At 40.3% G+C, this 20,918-nt stretch overlaps 1 pseudogene; it reads right to left on the bottom strand.

Annotated features, from left to right (window-relative positions):
- Window positions 1-8,308: 8,308 nt before the first annotated feature.
- Window positions 8,309-11,278, bottom strand: LOC127220376 (60S ribosomal protein L29-like; annotated as a pseudogene).
- Between the last annotated feature and the right edge of the window lie 9,640 nt (window positions 11,279-20,918).

Here is a 20,918-nt window from a genome sequence, read left to right as displayed (position 1 = left end):
CTACTTATTGATAGATATTTGAATAATGTACATACTGTGACTCTTACAAACATCACCTTTATAAACATTAGTGCACAAGTATCTGTGGAGTTCTGTTTTCATTTCCTTTTGAGAGGATACCTAAAAGTAGAATTGCTGGACTAGGCATTAATTCTATGTCTAACATTTTAGAAACCACAATAGCCTTTTCCTCAATGACTGCAGTATTTTACATTCCCATGAGCAATGACAAAAACTCCAGTTTCTCCATATTGTCACCTGCACTATTTTCTGTCTGTCTGTCTGTCTCTGTCTCTGCCTCTCTCTGTCTCTCTGTCTCTCTTACTCTCTCACTCACTCTCTCTCTCTCTCTCTCTCTCTCTCTGTGTGTGTGTGTGTGTGTGTGTGTGTGTGTGTGTATGTGTGTTTGTAACATCTATACCAATGGTCTCAACATGGTATCTCACTGTGGCTTTGATTTATATTTCCCTAATGACTAGTGACATTAAATATCTTTCATGTACTTATTGGCCATTCCTTCAGCTTCTTTGAAAGACAGTTTCTTCAAGCCCATTGCTGGTTTTCTGACAGGGTCCTTTGTTTTGAAGCACCAATATTCTTTATTCTTTGTGTGTGTGTGTGTGTCTGTCTGTGTGTGTGTGTGTGTGTGTGTGTCCCTGTGATGTATGAATGTGGGCATGAACAATTCATAGTGTGCATTTGGAGGTCAAAACAGAAACTTTGTGAAGTCTATTGTCTGTCTGCCTTGAGGTGAGACTTGGGGTTGAGTTCAGGTCTCCATGCTTGCACAGCTAGTCCACTTTTACCCTTCGAGCCCTGCAGCAGCCCAGAATCTATATTCTTACCAAGGCCCCAGGTAACACGGTGCACTTGAGATGCCACTGCTTTAGTTTTCATGTGTCAAATAATTGAATGGAAGCTTTCCAAACCTCACTTCTGTTACTGTGATAAAATCCCCTGACAGAAAGCAACTTAGGGGATAGCAGGGCTTCCTTGGCTTACAATTTCAGCTTATAGTCCACTGTTGCAAGAAGTCTAAGCAGGAACTTCAAACAGCTAGTCACATCAAACCCACAGTCAAAAACAGATAAAAATGAATGCATAAATGCTTGCTTGCACACATCTTGATTTTACTTTTTTTTTTTTTTTTTTTTTTTTTTTTTTACAGTTCAGGTCTCCTACCTAGGGGATAGTGCTGCAAGAATGGGCTGGTTCTTTCCATATTAATTAACTTAAGACAAACCCCCACAGACCTGCCCCATGAGCTAGACAATCCCTCATTAAGACTATCCTTCTCCAAAAGAGAAGGGGAGTGAGGAGTAGGGAATGGAGAATGGGGTGAGGAACTGGGAGGAGAGTGTGGAGCAAAGGGCTCCAGACACAATGTAAAATAAATAAATGAATTTTTTTTATAAAAGGAGTCTCTTCTCAGGCTATTTTTTTTTTTTTTTTAGGATATGTCAGTGTTTTAGTGAAAGTTTCTATTGCTGTGAAGAGACATCCTGACTATGACAACTCTTACAAAGGAAAAACATTTATTTGGGGTGGCTTACATTTGCAGAGGTTTAGTCCATTATCATCATGGTGTGACATGGTGGCAGGCTGGCAGACATGGTGCTGGAGCAGGAGCTGAGAGTCCTACATCTTGACCTATAGGCAACAGGAAGTGGTCTGAGATACTGGGTGTGGCTTGAGCATATATGAGTCCTCAAAGCCCATTCCTACAGTGTTGCACTTCCTCCAACAAGACCATAATCATTACAACAAAGCCACATCTTCTCATAGTGCCACTCCTTATGTGCTTATGAGGACAAATTACATTTAAATTGCCACAGTTAGGCTGACAATTAAATCTAGCCCTCACACTAGCCTTATTTGTGATATACAGACATCACTTCCTGGGTCATAGGCTTCTAATAATTCATCTTCTGTGAGTCTTCTATGATTTCAATATATTCTGCCCCTCTTCGACAGATTTTGCCTTTCTTCCTGTGAAGAGCAACAGAGAAATGAAAGGTGTCCTGAAAACAAAGCAAAATCAATCAATAAAACAAACAAAACCCATGTTGATCTCCTCAACATCCTTAGAGCCTATACATCCTTAGCTAGACATGGTACACTGGAGATGTCTATCCTTCTTCAGCTGGGCATGGAAGAATGTTAGCACTGAATCAAAGACTTGACAAGCTCCTGTTACTGAATCGTCATGCAGCCTCAAACATCCTAACCAGCAGGAATCATGTTATACATGTATTTTATTTAAAAAGAATAATTATCTTAAGACAGCCTCACTACTCAGCCTGATTTAAAAGAACTATTATTGGCCATGTGAATATGTAATTATCATGATTTATTTGTCAAGTACTGAACATAGGTAAATTTCCTACATTTTTATTGAGTTTGAGAAGTTAATTAGTATGCCTATTAAGCAAAACTCAAAGAGCATTATACATGAAATATTTCCTTATAATTCAAATAAACCAATTTCAAAATCTATTGGGCCATAAATTCCATTCAATAGTTCCCAAACATTACCCCTTCATATAAAGGGTCCCTGTACTTATCTTTAACAGTGAAAATATTCTGTGTCTATCAGAATGGTTCATGACCATTCTTGCTGGATATACATAATTAAACTTGTTAGCTATGGAGATGTCTCTTGGGATTAATAGAAAAGTACAATTTGCCTGATAATTATTACTTAGAATTTATGTAGCACCCCATAATTCTAGTGTTCCCTTTCTGCTGCTTCCTTTTGGGCTGTTCTTACAGTGTTCAACAAGTGGATGATTTTTGTTATGCCTTTTGACATGTTTCACTGGAATACAGGCCTAAGATGGACTCTTGTCACAGCTGGTGTTTGGTTTCCTAACATTACCCCCCAGAGTCACTGGAACTCATGGAACTCATTACCCAGTCACAGTCACAAGTCCAATTCATCAGAGCAAAAAGATAAGAAAAAGTCACATGGGGTGACAGTGCAAGCTTTCCCAGGGTCTTTTTCCCAGCAGAAGCACTCAGGATATGCTGAAAGAAGCTGGGGTGACACTTTGGAGGGTCATCTACAAGTCAAGCTCTCATTAGAGGTTCCATGCCAAGGGTTTTCACTGAAGGCTAGCTAAACACACAGCCTTGCTGTATACCAAACTCCAGACTTCCAGGAAGAAAGCATGTGCGGGTTCAGCATTGTGGTATTTGATTTTATACTCTTGGCTGGGCTACAGCGCCCAGGTAAATGGTCCAGCATTACTCCGGATGCTTTGGTGATAGTGTTTTTAGATGAAATCTCTATTGAACTAGGTGGACTTGGAGTGAAGCAGATTGTCTCCCTAGCGTAGGTAGTGGGGCCTCATCCAATCACTCTAAACTTTAAACACTGGACAAGGGTTTTGGACTTGAACTCCAGCACTGGCTCTGCTTGTGTCTCTGATCTGCTGGGCCATCCTCCTCAAGATTCTGAACTTGCCAGACTGTAAACACATCTGCACTCTCCCAACACCCACACCCTACAGGCTGGCTCTTTAATGAACACTAACTAATATAAGCATGAACCATACTGCTTGTACAGAGAGTCTAGGCACGTTGAGCAGTTAAAGATGGAGATACTGGTGGTATCTAAATTCCCAAATGTTAGTCAAAGGTCAACCTTGCAAGTAGGGCTTTGGGAGGCTTGCAGCAGTTCAGGCCCAGTTCAGGCTTGCTACATTGATTCTTTTCTCAATGCACTCTCAGCTCATTAACCTTATAAACCACAGAAAGTAATCTACAGAAAAAGAGCATAGGGAAAAGAGATTTTTCTCATCTCTGCTAGCTCCTTGTCTACATACCCCTTGTTTCTCATCTCTGCTAGCTCCTTGTCTATATACCCCTTGTTCGTAAACCTCGGTTATTTCTGATGCCCAATGTGTTGGAGAGACATTCTTGTTCCTTTTGAAACTATAAACAAGCGAATATACCTTCTTTCTAATCTCTCCTAAATCAGAATTGTTAGCCAAATAAAGACGTTAATGTCAAAAAGCGCCAGTCTATCCTTGTCTGACTATTCTCATGTTGTTGTGCAGGCTCCACCTTGTGACTTCTCCTCAGACAATGTATCTTTTTCTCTTAACTTCACGGGAGACGCCATGCATGAATGTGCCCTGAGAGCTGAAGCATGGCAAGAGCTTACACCCAAGTACTTGCCAGAATAAAAACTGTTTGATAGCAGTTGCTGCTGGACCTTGCTCTGTGCCTGGAAGCCATCAGCAATGAAAATGCCCCTGGGATGAAAATATGGAACTTTCCAGCTGTAACCAGCATTCTCAGAGTCTGTATTTGTTTATCTCATGGAGCTAGATAAGGGGCAGACATGGGTGGGTGTGGGAGACATGTTTTGGGTTTGACATAGCATACTTTCATTTTTTCCCCCTCCAAACTTGGACAGTATTTTAATTAGCCTTCTGAGTCTGCTCATCCTCCATTCCAACTCAACTACTATAAGGATCTTTCTGTAAACATGGATCTGCTCATATTGCTTTATTCAACTTTCTCCATGACCTGATGAATAGATTCTCAAGTCCTTGGCACTGCATGGACAGAATTCACAGTGTAGTTTGAATTTGTGTTTCCAAAGATGTTTGGCTGCCTCCCTATTGAAGTGAACCAGTCATCCTTCCCCTTTGATGTAAAATTTGCATGTGTCAGATTCCAAAGCTCTGCAGGTTTCTCTCTCATTAAGTTCTCCAAGTAACTTTTTATTAAAATATACCAACAGAGAAGTATACAAGCCATAGCTACAGAGCGTACCTGTGTGCCCATATGTCATTCAATAAATGAAGCATCACCAGCACCCCATAGGTCTTTTCACCCCCGGTCACTCCCTGTTCCCTGACTTCTTGGCCTGTGATGACTTCTTGTTTGTGAACCATATTCAAATGGGATCAGTTATATACGTATGATCTTATGTCTGAGTAATTTTTATTGATATCATATTTATGAAGTGTATCTGCACTAGCTTTTGTGGCAGCAGTTTACTTGGTTTGTTCCCATTGTTATCCTGCATTCCAGTTTGTTGCACTTAATGGATGTTGGGTTGTTTCCATCTTTTTACCTATAACTAGTCTTCTATATCTGCTTTAGTTCATGTAGCTATGCACTACTGTTCATATATGCTTACTAAAACTTCTGACTGTGAGATCTGTATGCCAAAAGCTTCAGTGGATGATACTAAACAAATATTTTAGATTTTTCTATTTATCAGCAGTCAATTCTTGCTTCATTCTTTTTAAGTTCTTACTACCAATGGGTAGGATAGGATCATTACTATTTTGTTTGTTTAGGTCTCTATCTGTCTGTCTATCTATCTATCTAGCTATATATCTATATATCTATATATCTATCTCCATGGTTGTCCTAGAACTCTCCATAGAGACCAGACTGGCCTCAAACTCATAGAAATCTATCTGCCTACCTGTGCTTCCCAAGTCCTGGAATTAAAAACATATGCCACCATACTGGACCTATTTCTTAGCAGCCATTTGGAAGAAAACGCAGATATACAATGTTTGTGGCTGTGATTTGTATTCCTAGTAATAACTGATATGGTCCATTTTTTCATTTATTGGCCATTTGACTTCTGTCTTTTGTGAAAAGCTTATTATGGTCCCTTGCCCATTTTTTCCTATTGATTTTAGTAATAATTGGTGTATTGTTATTCATATGGCCTAAATTTAGGAAAATCTACTCATACATGTCTCATATTCCATATCTTACATTTTCTCCCTTAATGTATCATATTTATTTTATTTACTGTTGATAGTGTGTGTGGGGGATACATGTTCACCATTAGTATGCTGAGGTTAGAAGACAGCTCTCTAGAGTTGAATCATACTTTCCACCATGGGTTCTGGTGGTCAAACTCAGGCTCTTTCTTTCCACTGTGGGATGCATGGGTCATATCTAGCCACCAGGCTAACAAGGTAAGTACCTTTGCCTGCCTGCTAAGTAATCTCACCCACCCTGAAACAATCCTTAATTTTACTAATGTACAGCACATTGAGATGATATTCCCCACTTTGGAAGTTCGAAAGAAAATGGCCTCCAAAGGGAGTAGCACTATTAGGAGGTGCAGCCTTATTGGAGTAGGTGTGGTCTTGTTAGAGGAAGTTTGTCACTGTAGAGGTGGGCTTTGAGGTCTCATACATGCTCATGATACTGCCCAATGTCTCAGACCACATCCTGTTGCCTTTGGATAACAATGTAGCCAGCACTATGTCTGATTGCACACCGCCATGTCCCACCATGATGATAATGAACTAACCCTCCAAAACTGTAAGCCATCTCATCAATTAAATGTATAAGTGTTGCTGTAATCATGTCGTCTCTTCACAGCAATAGAACACTGACTAAGACTTCCCCACCATAATTTTTTCCATCTGTTCTTGTCCTGGTACCATATTGTCTTCATTATCACAGCTGTGTCAGAAGTCCTGGTATTTGATGGTATTGGTTAGCCATCAATTTCTTCAAGATTATCTTGACAGACATTTCTGCATTTTCATATAACTGATAGTAGTCTGTCGATACCCACAAAGATAAACCTATTGCGGTAAATAAGGATCAGGATAAACAAATAGGCCGAATAGATGTTTATTCAGGGAGAAATAACTTACAACCTAGACAGATGAACACCAGGAAATTCAACCCGATACTCTCCTGTCCGAGTCACGCCAGAAAGAGAGAGCCTTTCCTGGCCCCCTCCGACCTCCTTCCACAGGTCACATCCGCCCATCGCTCCACCCCCCCAATGGGCGTGGTCAGTGCTACAGAAGGACTATCTCACTACATAAACCTACTTGGATTTCAATAGATCCTATCTAATCTATAAGTCTATTTGTGGAATTAATTACATTTTTATAAAGACAAAGTCTTTGTCTTTATCCTAGATCTATTGAATGAGAAACTAGAGAGGCCCCCCACTATCCAAGAATTAGAATACTGACAGGTAATTCACATGACTTCTAAAACCTGTGGATCACTTCAAAGGGACATAAAGATAGTGTCAAAGAGAAAAAAATGAGGCAGAGATGATATCTCCAAAAAGAAATATAGGTTGCCTTTATACCCTTATTGAGGACTGCTTATTGTGCTTGAGAATACAGAACTGCTGCCAATATGTGTGTGAGGAGAAGAGAGGGATATCAGGTTAAGTTTTGCTTTAGTAAATTATAAATATGAAAGAGAATCAATGTGGAAATGGCATTTTTGAAATGGTTTCTTTAAAGTCAAGAAGCAATATCCACACCCATTATATGTCTGACAAATTCCCTCCAAAGGCCACACCTCCCCAAAGTATTAATCCCCCTTTGAGCAATTTTGTTGCTGTTATTTTCTTAAGAGGCTCAGTTTAGCTTGTATCTTTTATCAGTTTGCCTCCATTCAGGAAAAGAAAGGCCACTCTAAATCTTTCCGCTAATACAGGGAATCAAGAATAAGGATTATAGAAATGCAGAGAAAACAAGCAAGGGATAATGAGACGCCCCGGCGACTGGCAAATCAAGCAGTCGTTTACCTCTTCTAATTGCAGAAGCCACGATGCCAAAGCCCAGGATCCTGTACCATCTCAGGAGCACAGGGGTCCTTATCAGTCTGGAAAGAAGGAGAGTCACAGAGGTCACTGCCGGTGATGCCAGAAGAAGCTGTGAGAGGTGGAAAATTAACTTTACCTCCTCTCCTTTCTGCCCCCAGTCATTTGTGTCTCCAATCATTGGGAAACCAGAAAACAGAAAGAGATGAACTGTTCCATGGATGTGATGTTGGCAAAGGAAGAGTGGGGATGGACACGAGCTGTTATCTGAGATCAAAATGGCATTTTACAGGCACACAGGGCTCAAAAAAGAGAGCCACCCTTGCCTTTGGAGCTACAGCATTTGATTATGATCTACAGCAGCTTGAATAAGTCAGATGTTTTTCTCAGTCTGACTTTTTCATGCAGATTAAGGATATATCTAAGGTGAACTTCTCAGAATGTTTGTAATTACGGAGTGGACAAAGGCACTGTAGGCTGTAAACCACCAGAAGAGTACAGTGACCTCATTATGACAATAAGGGTCAAAAACAGTTGAAGGAAAGTTTCCCTTGTTCTGAGAAAAAGGAAATAAGACAACAGTAACACCTTTCCAAAGGAGACCTGGAATGCCTCTCTTCGGCCCTCTCTTCTCTCCTTTCTTCTCACCTCCCCTTCTCTCTCTCTCTCTCTCTCTCTCTCTCTCTCTCTCTCTCTCTCTCTCTCTCTCTCTCTCTCTCTCTGTTTTGTTTTTAACCGATCTTGCCTCAAGTTTATTTGTAAAAACAGCATAGGGCACAGGTCATCTGCAAGAGTGTGTAGATGTGTCACATCAGTCCATCTGTCTTCACAGTGGCAGAAACCTTTTTTCTATGGGGCCTTCACAGGGGCCTGGGCGCCTTTGGGGGCCTGAGCTGGGGCTGCAGCCTGGGCCTTAGCTGGAGCCCAGGCCTCTGCCTTGGTTTGAACCTTGGGCTTTGGTTGGCAGAGCCTACCACCCTTGGCCATGTAGTTTCTAATCTTCTTCCCAAGCTTGGGGTGAGCGATGAAAGCAAGAAGGCTGAGTTTGCAGCCGGGACCCTTTGGCATCTTGGGTTTTACCTCCTTGGGCTTCACAAAGGGCCTTGAGGGCCTCTGAGCGTGCACTCATTGCCTTCGCGTTGTGTGTCTGAATCTTCTTCAGGCCTTTCTTGTGTTTCTTGGCAAAGCGCATGTTCCTCAGGAACTTGGGGTCAACCCCCTTAAGAGATTCGTATCTTTGCGATTGGGATTTCTTGATGCCATTTCCGGGACTGGTTGTGTATGGTGTGGTTCTTGGACTTGGCCACGTCTGAATGGTTTCCGGCGGCTCCCGAAGCGCCTGGGACCAGAAGAGAAAGAGCCTTCTCTCTCTTTCCCTCCCCCTCTCCTCCTCCCTCTGCTCCTGTGCAGGCTGGTTTTTGTTGTTTTGTTGTTGTTGTTGTTGTTTTTCTTTTTGTCAACTTGACACAGCTGGAGTTGTCCAGAAAGAGGAGCCTCAATTGAGGAAATGTTTCCAGCCACCTGCAGGCAAATCTGTAGCGCATTTTCTTGATTTATGATTAATGTAGGAGGACCCATCCCAGGAGGGGTAGGGGTATTGAGTTGTATATGAAAGCAGGCTGAACAAGCCAGGAGAAGCAAGCCAGCAAACAGAGTCCCCCCTCCCCCATCCCGTGGGCTTTATTTCAGATCCTGAATTCCGTTTCTGCCCTAACTTCACTTAGTGAAGGAGTGTGACTTGAGAGTTGTGGACTGAAAGAAACCCTTTCCTCCACAGGTTTTTTTTTGTTTGTTTGTTTGTTTTGTTTTTTGTTTTTTTGTTTTTTTTTGTTTTGTTTTGTTTTTTTTTTTTGTGTGTGTGTGTGTGTGTGTGTGTGTGTGCGTTTGCCATAGCAACAGAAAACCCAACTAAGACACCTCTATTCTCCTCTACTCTTCGCCATCTAGCATTTCTCCATCCAAGTTCAAGACCTGAATTTTGTTAAGTCGGTCTGGTTTCATAACAGGATAACTCACCGTGCAAAGCCCCCTTGAATTGTATATTCAAAAAAGAATTGGCTGAAGCACAGAGTGGGAGCTTTAGTGGTAGCAGGAACACCAAGCAACCACAAGGAAGATGTAGTCTAGCTAACAGTGGAGAAAGTGAGGGCTGGGGTGGGAAGTGTATGGGTTTCACTGTGCATGCATAACAGTGACCTTGTTACAACAGTAAGGGCTGAAAACAGTGAAAAGAAATTCTCCCTTGTTCACAGGTGACAAAATAGCTTTAGGGCATCAAAAATGGCAATTCTTAGAAAACCATTGCCACAGCCACACATAAATATGCAGTTGATACTGGGAAAATCAGAGTCTCCTCTTGGAGTTCTTAGTCTCATTAATAAAAGAATTTACAGATTGACACAAACAGAAACTAAAGGACAATTTTATTAGAGTCTAAATGAAAAACCCCCAGGGCAGGCAAACTATAAATCTCAGCAATTGCTGGAAGAGACTAGAGGAAAGAAGGAGGGAAGCCATGCCATTTAAACTGGCATGGAAATCAGACAGCTTAACAAGCAGCCACAAGGCTGGCAGCTGAGCTTTAGAAAGAAGGCCAGAGTGTCAAAAATATACTCGGGTTCTAGCTGGCATCTAAAAGAAAGAGATATAACAAAATGAAAGAAAGGAAGTGTTAGGGTGGAGGCCAAAGAGTCTGGGATATTATGGTGGAAATTTCACCCAAGCCCCCTCCCCCATCTCCCTCCAAACCCTGCTGTCTCTCAAAGGAAAGGAGAGACAGAGAGGGGGGGGGAGAGAGAGAGAGGAAGAGAGAGGATGTGCCTTGTGGCTCAGACCTGAGAAAGGTGGGCATCCCCAGCTGGTAGAGACTGCTCTAAAGGATCAGGAATTTGGGGGAGGAAATGTACAGAATTTTATTAAAGGAAAAAGCCAAACAAAACAACAACAACAAAAACCAACTACTCCATCTATCTTTTTAGCATGACTGAAGATGAGCCCACCTTCCTAGAGGTGGTACCCTGTCCAGATATTTGCCCTGGCCCAACTGGAATATTAAGTAACTCTCCATCCAGGCCAGATCTCTTGATCAGAAAGGAGATTTTTGTTTTGTTTCAAGATAGTGCTTCTCTCTATAGACTAGATTGGCCTCAAACTCACAGAGATCCACCTAACTCTGCCTCCCGAGTGCAAGACATGTGCCATCACACTGGGTCTCAGAAGTAGTTTTCTTAAAGAGTCTTTATCGTGACTAACACAGTGAGATGGTAGACAACACCAGATCAGATGTTGAGAGCCATTTTGTAAGATTATCTTGTAATATTACTTTACTGTGAGGATTGATTAAAAATGCCTTTGAGGCAGTTTCTCAATTTTCTGGTCCCCTCCCCACCCCCATTCCAGCGGTCTTCAAGAGACAGAGAAGCGTTCTTTGTTTCATAATGTTAAATTTATTCAAGTTGTCATTTCTGGGGTCCTATGGCCACCCACATGGCCATCAGCATTAAGGCAAAATACCCAGGTGTTAGCAGTTTCCGGGTTGGCCGCACATGCGCCATCAGCACTTGAGCAAAATGCCTGGTCATCCCAGGGTCTTATGCCTATGCTCAGCATGTGTGGTGTGGCTAAGTAAGCCCATAAGGCATGCTCCAAGTGACCTTTAAAGCGGCATACCTGACCCACTTCCTTTTTCGGCACGTTTCTTCTAGACAGTCCCATGTACACCCCCTCTCCCTACTCTTTACTGGTAAAACTCTTAAGTGGGTTTTGTTTGTGGTCTGTCAACACAAATGGCATGTGAAAAGCTTTTAATTTTTTTTTTTTTTTTCTCTCAAAGCTATGAGAAACTTTGAGCCAAGACACCGGTATAATAAATAGTACATAAAGCTTTTCCTGCAAAAAGTTTAGGAGCGTGAGTAGCATTAAGGTGTTGGTTGCCAGGCATGGTGGCACATGCTTTTAATCCCAGCACTTGGGAAGCAGAGGCAGCCAGAGCTCTGTGAGTTCAAGGCAAGCCTGGTCTACAAAGAGAGTTCCAGGGTAACTAGGGCTGTTAAGCACAGAAACCCATTCTTGAGAAACCAAAGAGGGGGAGGAAGGTTGATTTTTTTTAATGACTTAAAATAGGGTAGGAGAGTTTGCTCAGTGGTTAAGAGCACTTACAAAGAACCTAGGTTCGATTCCCAGAACCCACGTGGAGTCTCACCACATCCTCAGGCAGTAGGCACACATCTATTACACAGAATACATGTAAGCAAGTCACTCATATGAAAAAAAAAATTGTTAAGGATAAAAGAATTGGCTAGAAATGTTAGGTTATTTCTGGACTGAGGTTCTAATATCATGAATCACCAGTAAATGACAGATGGATACCTCTATTTTGTCAGCTATACGATAATTTGAACAACATGGTTCCTAAGATCACTTTTAATTTTCATTTGATTTAGAAAAGCTCTACCATGAGTAAGACAAACACATCAATTTCAGAAATAAATACTCCTACAGCAACCATCTCTTTAAATACCCTATTAACTACTTTGGAGAATGTCAGCTATAAGAACACATCAAGAGCAAGGATGGCTGACATAGTTTCTCTAAGTATCTTTATATATGCTTCCATTTTACTTTCTGAATTGGATAATTACACTGAAATGGACCCATCAGCCAATGGCGATTCCCAGACAACTATGAGCAATACCATACAGGGAGAAGGACCCAAGACAGACGGACAGGGCCTTCTTAACATCAAAGGGCAGTGGAATCTGACCCTTCACATTTGCTGGCAGGCAGCAACTGTGAAGAAAGATGAATTCCTTGACAGGCATGAGGAACCACATGAGTCCTGGAACAGATTTTGGAAAGGAGGGACCTAGAAAAATCTGTTTCTTAAGCACTTAGCAACTGGAAGAAATGAGTCACAACTTGGATATAAACATATGGCTATATCCCCTTGTCACAGGCCAATGCCTCTGTGTTTCAAAGGGAAATAACAGGCGTGTTGCCAACAAACACTCCAACTACTTTCTTGTATACAGACTTGTTTCCTGTGACACCAGCTCATAGTAAGAAAGGCATCTCTGTAGATGACTTAGTGACCCAGAGGACAACTGACAATCTCAAAGCCAAGCATCTAAAGAGACGGAAAGTAAGACACAGACTTCCAAGGGGGAAACCATGTAGTATGGAACTCAGAAAATAGATGCTCCCAGTATCATTATTATTGTTACAATATGATCTTGGAAAGAGTTCTTTAGTAAACTCTATTTTTTTGATGCTTTACATATGCTTTTTATTTGTTTGATGAATTAGTGCCCGAGAGCACTCAACAGCTAGAGCCATTGGGCTCCCCATCCTTAGTAGCTGCTCTTCTACTGAAGTCCCCTGCCCCTCCAAGCCTGAATGATGATAATGGTAAGTTCTCCAAAGTTAATTGAGGCTTAAGATATTAAGACAGTCAAATCAATAAAAGCTTGGTATAATTAAAGTTAAACACCTCTTTTTGTGCCATAATGATTCTCTTGCTCTTTAGGAAGGGTTGGCTAAAGTCTATAGATTTTCAATAAGTTAAAATTTCCCAAGGGTTTTATTTCTTAGAGAGCCAAGAAGAAAAAGGATGAAAATTTTTTTAAAGTACTGTATTTGTCGAGGATTGTAAAGATAATTACCCACATTAGTCACTTTTTATCCATTTCTTTCTTGCTTTTTTTCCCCTCTGAATAACTGGAAAGGAAATCCAATATAACATTCTGTGATAATGGAATAGACTTCTTCATGAAGTGTGAGTACACTTGAAGTATAACTCTAATTGACACTGCAGTAACAGCTTGCCCAATGTTCAAATGTGCCATGCAAGTTAAGGAATGAGATGGTAACTTATAAAGATACCAACTACTGGTATTCATAACCTTGTGTTTGGGTGCTCTTGAGTTGACATGGAGCTCTCTCAAGGGATTGGTGGTAGGATTCCGGGCACTCTGCCTATATAGAACATGGGGATTGTCTGTTCTCAGAAGCAATCAGAAAGCATCTCTTTCAATGCCTAAAAAGGCATAACCTATCCATGGAGAATGAGCTGGGGAGTATCAGTGAAGATACTTCATGATACATCTACCTGGCCCATAATTATGGGCTGTCTGCAATGTTTTTCATGTTATGCAAAATAACACTAAAGTTATAGAAGTACAACTATGGTTAGATATATGGCTCATGGAGCCTTCAAAATAGCAGAGTTGAACATATAATCCCTCTTCCAATTTTTTTCACCATGCCTAGAGGCCTCAGAAGTTAATTGTATGTCCACACTACTTAGCTAAAATTTCAGTACATTGGCCTGGTGGGGAATCAGTCCCCAACACTCACTCTCTTCCTTATATTAAATACTAGCAAAATAAGATAAAGCTTAGATTTTTGTTTATTTGTTTTGTTTGTTTTCAAAACAGTCTCACTATGTAGCTCTTGCTGTCCTGGAACTCACTAGGTAGATCAAACAGAGCCCCACCTGCCTCTGCCTCCTAAGTGCCACACCAAGGATATGATATAATTTTCATGTAAAATCCAGTATAGTGGTTTCCATAGGGGGAGAAGGGACTGAAGAGGACATCCTGGGGTCCTGGTAATGTTTACTTCTTGACTCAGGTGACACTTTAATGTTTGCTTACTAATTGTTAAAGTATCCACTTATGTTTTGTGAAATTTCTGTGTAGTGTCATAATGAAAGATATTTCAAAATTTCAATGACTGCCAAAAGGCAATGGACTTGGCTGGAGAAGGAAGTAACAAAGTAGAACTATAGAGATGAGGTTGAAGATGTTGCTTTAATCCTCACAAAGTGGCATTGGTGACTTGCAGGCTAATTTATAGTGTGTTTGCAGGATTGAGTTCTTAGGAATTGTGGATGATTTAGCCATGGGTGGCTTGGAATAGAAGCTAGTAGTGCATAACACAGACAATTTGAAAATGATTCTTAGGCTTCCAGGCTAACCAAATGAATTAGTGAATGATAGCAATTGCTAAGATAGAGACATTACACATGGTGATACACGCCTGTAATCCCAGCACTGGAGAGGCTGAGGCAAGAGGAGTGTGAATTCTTGGTCAGCCTTAGCTGCATACTAGTGAAACTATGCAAATAAATAAATAAATAAATAAATAAATAAATAAATAAATAAATAAAAGTTAAAACTTGGACCTAGAGAGTCAGCTCAATGTTTGAGAGTATTTGCTGCTCTTCTAGAGGACCCAAGTTCAGCCCCACATCAGATGGTTCAAAACTGCCTGTAACTGCCAAGGGATCTGATGATCTTCTGGCCTACATATGCTTGAGGGAGAGCATGCGCACGCGCACACACACACACACACACACACATGCACACACACACACACACACACACACACACACACACACACAGAGCTAGCTCTTATTTGAAATTTCCTTATTTAAAAAAAGTTGAAAACTGGGGGAAGGCCTTGGTCCTGCACCCAAATGATGTGATAGACTTTGATGATTTTCCTTGGGTGACCTCACCCTCTCCCAGGATAGGGTTTGGGATAGGGAGATGGTTGAGGGAACAGAGGAAGAGAGAAATGGGATTGGTATGTAAAATAAGATTGTTTTAAAAATAAAAAAAGATGAAAGTTAAAAACTAATAATTAAGGTGGAAGAGGCTAGGATAAAAGTGGATTTTAGGAGGAAGAAGGAATAAATCAGCTGTAGATTTATTAAATTTGAGTTGCCTATCAGCAGCATGGGTAGAGTTGTTACTGAGGCCCTGGATACAAAGTTCAGAGATTAAAGACATGAATCAAGCCTGAATTATTTTTTTTCACAAAACAATTTAAATTTTAGATTATAAATTCAATATTATTTAAAACATACTGATTTTGTAATAATGGATTTCTTATTAGGTCTTAGGGTATCAGTTTCTCTTGCTTTATTCTCATCTCTATGTAGAATGTAAACATAACTGGGAACTCTGCTTTTACCTGTAGTCCTGCTTGAGCGGCTGGAACCACATGCCACTGACTGTAGGTTTTATACCACATATTTATTTTCTCATTGCTCTAGAAGTCTAAAATCAAGGTTTAATTTTCAATTTTGGGTCCTTGGTGTTTTGTTTCTTTTATGCAGAATCTAGTGTAGTCCCCAGATAATGAGCATTCTGCCTCAGCTTTCTAATACTGAAAGTTTAGGCATGTGTTAAAGTATTGACATTTTAGGCATGTGTTATGGCATCTGGCTACATTAGAAGTCTAGGGTCAGTGTAACAGTATAGTCAGATTCTGGTGAGGACCTTCGTCCTGGCTTACAGAAGACCATTTTCTCCTGTGTGTTCACAGGGCATGACAAAGACAGCAAGAAGGCAGGTGAGGCAGGTAGGAGGACCTCGCTGGTGGGTTTTTCTTCAGGGCACTAATCTCATACTGAAGGCCCCACCCTCATGACTTCATCGCTCTCCCCTCTCCAGTGAGCTCACAAACAGTAGAACTTCAGATGTGGTGCTCACGAGGCTCCAGTTAAGCCAATGGAGCAATGGAAGAGGGCTGTGCAGGCGCAGGCTGGCGAGTCCTGATAAGTGCCATCTAATGGACTTTGGGAACTACAACTGCTACTACCTGCTGAGAGAGCGGGCCTCCTCTTCATAGAATATGTCAGTTGTCTCATGGAATGCCAGTTAAGGATGCCAGTGTTTACACCACCTAGCCAAATAAGACCTTCCTCCCTGTAAGCAGTGTGTCGAAGGAGCACGTGGAGAAGACAAGTGCTCTTGGTCCAGCTAGCTGCTCTGACTCTTCTGGGTGGGGGGGAGGGCACTGCAGCAAAACGAGTGAGCGTCTGAGGGGTCGCTTGTCCAGCCTGTCATCACTGAACCTCAGGCGAGTTTACTGTCCAGCTAATCACCTGGACAGGAATCATTATGCTGGGCAGCATATGGGAATAGATAAATTGGAAAGAGAAAATACAACTAGTCCAGCCAGCGCCACAGATCATTGACCATTGTGAACCCCCTCAAGTGTGTCTGCCATTAGTCCCTTACTAACCTCCCTCCCCTGTTTGCTATTTTATATTTGACCAACAGCTGCCTATGGGTATGGTCTCTATACATCTCCCTGGCGACACACCACACTATACTATAGTAGCTGGGCTACTGCTGCTACTTGCAAAGACCTTATCTGTAAACAAGGAGGAGCTCCACGTGTGAATTTTAGGGTACACAATTGCATTTAGCCTGACAGGTCATTGTCTGCTCTGTGGTTTGATCTTGACTTTTTTAATTGAATTAAGTTTTGGGTTTTTAGGTTTAATTTAGTGTTTAGGAACTGTTGAATTGCCTCTTCACAATTATTGTTTCTTCCTTTTGATCTTTTAAATGGAGACAAAGGGCATGAATTATAAAGGACCAGTAGTTAAAAAATTAATAATCAATCACAATAGTCTACATAGGTATAGTACTGTATGCATTATTTTATATTCTATTTTATTAATGGGGTAAAGAAAAGAGAAGTATAATGTGTAAACTCCACCTTTTTCTATGTGTTAACTCATAAGTCTTCGTAACTCAGCAATTATTAGACACACTGGTAGAGGGAGAAACTGAGTCTCAGCTAATCTGCCAAAGTCATAAGATAGGCAAGAGAATTAGCTAGAACTCAGGCAAAGATGATATGGCAAACCCTTATCCTTCCATGTCTCAAGATGAACAACATATCTTCCATTAGTCCCTTGAAATTCTTCTGTAAATGCTTTCCCACGTCTTAACATACATGCTCTCCAATTTGTTATTTGAATAGGACTTTATGATTTCTAACAAAGCATATGCCTTAAACTAGTGTGTGTCTGATTTTTTTTATAATGCCTCTAGCTTCTTACCCCTATAAATATACCTCTACAATAGCATTTTGCTTTCCTCCCACTCAGAGTTATTTCCTTAGGATAAGTTTTCAGGTTTCCTGGTAGAGATGGCAGCAGTTCATACTCTTCCTTTGTGAGAGCATGTGTCTTGAAAAATAAAATAACTTTGATTTCTAAAGGGTTTTTAATTAGTTTTCTCCTCACTTTTCTTTTGTCAAGCATTTGTAAGTAAACAATTGTCCTAACATTATCTTAATTCAGTATATGCACTACTTGTTTACAAGGGTATCAGATGTCCTTTGTCTAATAACACTGTTGCAAATGCATGCTTCACAAGACATTCCAAGGGCATTTTAGGGTTTCTTTTCTGATATCCTGTAGCTTCAATACTATTACACTAATGTAACCATTACTGATACATACTTTTTAGAGGGTATAGTGATGAGAGGGAAGTAAACAAAGAGGAATGTAAGTAAATACTCATAACAGAAGAGGAAGAATACAACACAGAATCCTATTGTCTGCCCCTGGTCAAGCAGTTGTACCTGATAGTTCTAAGGACGTTCCACTGTTCATTTCATGGTTCCATTACCTGCATCTCAGCTACTCACATCTCCTTTTTGTGGTAGAGTTATCTAAACTTGCATTTTGGAAAGGAATGGCCATTAGTTAGCACAGTGCTACCAGGGACATACTAACCTTATGACTTTCCCCCATTACTCCTACATTATGAACTACCTTTACATTTCTAGACATTTCTCATTGCCATAAAGACACATTATTTTTATTTCCATCTTAAAAACCTCTTTAAACAATGTTCATAATTGATATGTATTTTCTTGGTGAGTGGAAAAGGTTTTATTATTGATTGCAGCAACTGTTGCAAAACTCTGAACGTGCTAAACTCTTCAAAATTATGTATTTTATTGGTATGTGTATATGTGTATGTACTCATGTGTGCAGATGGACATGTGAGAGCCAAAAGTTGACTTTAGGAGTCTTCCTCCATGGTTCTCTGTCTTATTTATTGAGAAAGAGCTTCTCTATTGAACTCAGAGCTGACCCAAATGGCTATTTTAACTAACCAGTTTTCCATATCCCCCATCTCCACATTCCAAGCTCCGAATTTAAAGGTGAGCACTACACCCACTCAGTATTTACCTGGGTTCTGAAGATCTGAACTCCCATCCTAATGTTTGTACAGTAAATATTTTAAACACTAACCCATCTCCCAAGCCAAATGCTTATATACTCTATTTAATTTTGAGACAGAGTTTCAATTATGTAGCTATGGCTAGCCTGGAACTAGCTATGTAGACCAGGTTAGCCTTTAGCTCACAGAAATCCACCTCTGCTTTTTGAGTGCTGAGTTAATGTGCCATCACTCCTGGGCTCCAAAGTATAGTGGGTGATCCATATTTATATTAATTCATAGATCAACATACCTAATGTACAAAAAAAAAGAATAGAGAAAAATATATTCTAAGTGCTTAAAATTGAGTAGAATAAATTCCAATGATATTTTAACAGCTTTAATGCAAGATCTAAAAACAGATGCAATATCATCCTATGCGAAATAGCACAAGTAGGATCTGTTTGTCAATAAAAACAAACTATAAAACAAAATTATAAACATATATCTATAAAAGGAGAGCCCTGTCTTGGCATCACATCTTTTTTGTTGTTACTATAGCCCTTTCCTTCCCTTTGTGCCAATATGCTTGGCTCAAACTGGCTGTACTCTTTTTTTACCAGTGAAACTGGGTTTAGGGAGGGTTTTATGGTTTTTGTTTGTTTTCTCTAGACTTCTTGGCCCTAAAACCTAACCCTATACTGCAGTTACATTGTTTTCTCAGCACTGGGGCAGAATCTTTTGAAGGAAACACACTTCCTTCCAGATTCGGGTGTCCTTCTTCTGCCATGGCCACTTCCTCCTTACAGCCAGGAGTGATTTATAGTCAGTGATTATATACTCACTGAATATAAGAGCCTGTTTCATTTAAGAAGTCAGTATAAAGCTCGAAACTATGACACCTGTTCATTCCCACCTCACAGATGGACTTACCAAAATAAATACATAAATAAAAGTTAAGTGGCTTATCCTGAGTGTTTTATGCTAAGTTACTGAGCGCCAAAATAAATACCAAAGGACGAGATATGGGACAAGTCAGTGCAAGAAACTGCAAAAAAACTGGGCACACACTTGTAATCTTAGAGTTAGAATGAGAGGGGCAGATTCCTGGGATTCAATGGCTGGCCAGCTTAGTCTATTTGGCAAGTTCCACGTGGCAAGAGCCTGTGTTTCAGTTAAAGACTAGGTGGATGGCACTAGGGGAATGGCACCTGCAGTCATCCTCTGGTCACCACACATATGTGTACATGCATGCACATGTATCCCCCAAACAGTAGGATAGCAAATGTGTTAATGCTAAATATGACAGTCAGGATTCATATTCAAGCATTTGATATGTAGAGTCCACATTCTTAACTTCCATAGCATCAAGTGCCCCTAGTATGTAAGAGGTTGTTTTATAAAGCAACTTCAAGTTTGTTATATCAGCTTTGAATCACTGTCATTTTCTTGTCTCATAAGTTGTTTCTGTTTTTAACAAACCCTCATCTGATACAATGGCTGCCATGGTAACTGTTGGGCCCTTTTGTCATTGTGACTCATACAGATTTCTGGTTGAACTTTAGCTAAAAGAATGTAACACTTTTATAGAGAAATGCACTTTGGGCATTTCTGATGTAAGAATGACAAATTTCTTTAAGACTAAGGTGAGAAAATGACACTTCCTTGATTAAATCACAGCATTGCCTTGTGCTGATGGATTTGGCATACCAAAGATTAACCAGACATAATAGATCTGAAATACTACTAATGAATTTGCATCTGGGACAGATCAATTGTAAATGTATAAATAGTTTAATCAAACCAAGTTTGACTGCGACTGAAATATGGAACCCATGCCAACTTATGATGGTGTAACCTTCAAAGAGAGTTCATGTAATTACTGTAGAGAAAACCCAAATATAACACATTCCAGAAACACATTTGTTTATTTGTTTTCAGTTAGATTTTCTCTAAGAAGCTGCTTCTGTCAACAATCTGGCCTAGGAGAGTGCTAGTGCTTATATTTTTAAAGTCAGATGGATATGATTTTTGTGTAAATATTTTTGATTGCATATTAAGCAGAAAAATGTTGTGTAAATATTTTTGAAAACACTAAGATGCTACTTTATACTATGATTCTCAATTTTTGGAGATTGGAGGGATTTATAAGAATCCTGAATTAATCAAACAAATAAGCTAATCTTTCTTTAAGAATTCTGTTACATGTCTTTGTCTATAAAGAAGTTGAGAGGTGAAAGTTATTGATAGTGGCTGTATGACATGTTAATTTTAGGCGTGCCACATAACATAACAGAGCTAACATTCAAGGAGTACTTACAAAATAGGAATTTTAATCCTCATGCCAAGGCCCCAGTAAAGTCTTAGGCTGAACTATA

This window comes from Phodopus roborovskii, unplaced genomic scaffold, assembly GCF_943737965.1.
Source record: "Phodopus roborovskii unplaced genomic scaffold, PHOROB, whole genome shotgun sequence".
Lineage (NCBI taxonomy): Eukaryota > Metazoa > Chordata > Mammalia > Rodentia > Cricetidae > Phodopus > Phodopus roborovskii.
Note: the sequence above shows the minus strand (reverse complement) of the source record. Positions and strands in the feature narration are given on the sequence as shown.